Below are 2,650 nucleotides of genomic sequence, written 5' to 3' on the forward strand. Positions count from 1 at the left end.
GAAGTAATCTGAAGTTGTTGTGTCTGGTCTCATACAGTTCGCAATTTTACCAGAATGCCTCATTCAGGATGCATTAATCCAAGATATTTGCAGCACGTAACTCTGCCCCATTGTGCGCACACAATGTGACACCATACTAATTGAGACAAATAGTGCTGATTGGAGTTAAAACTGCCTCTCTTGCCCCTGTTGTAATGAATTAATGATCCTCTTGCTACCTCGTGACCTTATCTTGGAGACTCCGGAACTCATCGCTGAGATTAGTTTCCCAGTGTTAGCATAATCTGATTAAACTCTGGTGCATTTGAATAATCCTGCCAAGACTGGCATTTGTCACCCAAATTCTATCACCATGCCCTGCAATGAAATTGGAGTGAGCAAGGGAGAGACAACAGCAATGTTTGTGGTCCTCTGGGGGGATTTTCTGGTCTCGTTTGAGCGGGGCAGTAAAATCCTGCCGTGTTTTTCCTGTCTTGGTGTTCTTCCCTCCCAGAGAGAATGAGAGAGAAACCATATGGTGGGCTTACAGGACTTCTGAAATGATGGACAGACTGAAATTCATGCTCCTTCCATTTGCTACCTTTGTGCAAGTTCAGAGGAAGGCCTGTTCTTACTATGGGAGGGCAGGAGAGGATTTTTGGGCTCCCACGTCCCACAGAATAAGGTCAGGCCACCCAAACCAACTGGGCTCCAGCGTCCTGTCGGATGTCACCCCAGGATTCAGAGATAGCCTGGTTTTGCCCGGACTGATGTGGAGATGCTGGTGCTGGCCTAGGGTAAACACGGTAAGAAGTCTTTACAACACCAGGTTAAAGTCCAACAGGTTTATTTGGTAGCAAAAGCCACGAGCTTTTGGAGCACTTGCTGACTCTTCTGACTCACCTGACGAAGGAGCAGCAAGCGCTCCGAAAGCTAGAGGCTTTTGCTACCAAATAAATCTGATGGACTTTAACCTGGTATTGAGACTTATTACTGTGATCACCCGGACTGCCTGGGAATGCACGAACCTTCAGACTCAGTACGAATGCTGCCACAAGGTAGAAGATTGCTCCAGTTAACTGAACCATCTTAATGTGATTTATTATTTGGAGATATCCCATGCGAGCTCCATTCTGAAATATTTTGTTTGTTATTGTTGAGTGCGACTGCAGTGCAACGTAGTGTGCCAGGCCAGTGTATGTCCAGGCTGAGTTTGAACTTTATTTATTAGTCACAAGTACGCTTACATGAACACAACTGAAATTATTGTGAAAATCCCCAAGTCGCCACATTGCAGCCCCGATGCGGATACACTGAGGGAGAATTTAATATTGGCCAGTGCACCCTGACTGGACTATGGGAGGAAACCCCAGAGCAGCCGGAGGAAACACACCCAGACACGGGGAGAATGTGCAAGCTCCGCACAAGAATCACCGAAGCCGGAAATCGAACCCTGTGACTGTGAGGTAGCAGTGCTAACTGCTCTGTCACGCTGAGAGAGAGAGAAAACCGATGTTTAGTTTTCAAGATGAAGATGTACTGCAGGTGAATACTTTAATTTCTGTTCATGATCACAGTCCTAATGCACAGACGACTGATTCAAAGTGCACCCTTGTGTCAATTCTGAAGCTGAATCATCGAATCCCCACAGTGCAAAATGAGGCCATTTGGCCCATCAAATATTGTACCAAATCTCTGATTGAGCCTCCGACCCAGGGCCACCCCACCTGCCCTCCCTATCCCCATAACCCTGTGCATTTATCATGGCCAATCCACCCTAACTGACATACCTTTGGACGCTAAAAGGAAATTGAGCATGACCAATCCTCTGACCAGCACGTCTTTGAACTGTGGGAAAAATGTGCAAACTCCATACAGACAGTGACCTGAGGCTGCAATTGAACCCGCGTCCCTGGCGCTGTGAGGTAGCAGTGCTAACCACCGTGCTGCCCCTTGGTGTATTAAGATCAGGGAGATTCCACGTTCCGTCTGCTAAATTGGCCATAGCCTGGCCAAGACACCCAAGTATCCCAAAGGGAAGGTCCGTGCGCACACACTCCTCCAGTTTGTAAGTGGATCAGACCAAACCCTGAGCAGGATGACAGACAGTGGACCTCGCAATAAATACATTTAATCGCCACCACATTGTTTCTTTCTCTGACACTGAGTCAGGGATAACAGTGATCCGACGTCCCTGAAACGGCGGGTGCAGTGCAAAATCCTGTCAGTTTAACCGTGTTGGAGAGTAAAAGTCGTACAGGAGGAGGCCATTCAGCCCATCCAGACTAGGTCACTATTTCAGAGCGGTGCTGTCACTCCCATTCCCCTGCTCATTCCCTGTATCTCTGTAAGGTTCATTGATGACAGAAGTTGCCACTGCAGGGAAGATTTTCCCAGTTTCAAGTCCTGTACAATGGCATGGCGAATTGACATAGAGCCACATAGCGCAAAAAAGGCCCTTTGGCCCATTGAGTCTGCACTGACAATATCTACCACAAAAGGGGCACTAATCCCATTATCCCAGAGACAAGGACAATCTCATATCCTTGAATGTTCTGATATTTAAAGTGCTCATGCAAAAATTTTTTAACGTTTGTAAGGTATCCAGCCACCACAACCTTTGATGTTTCTCTACACCCTAACTATGTCTGGAACACTACATTCTGCACTC

This window comes from Carcharhinus amblyrhynchos, chromosome 34 (assembly GCF_965287045.1).
Source record: "Carcharhinus amblyrhynchos chromosome 34, sCarAmb.v2.hapA, whole genome shotgun sequence".
NCBI classification, from domain to species: domain Eukaryota; kingdom Metazoa; phylum Chordata; class Chondrichthyes; order Carcharhiniformes; family Carcharhinidae; genus Carcharhinus; species Carcharhinus amblyrhynchos.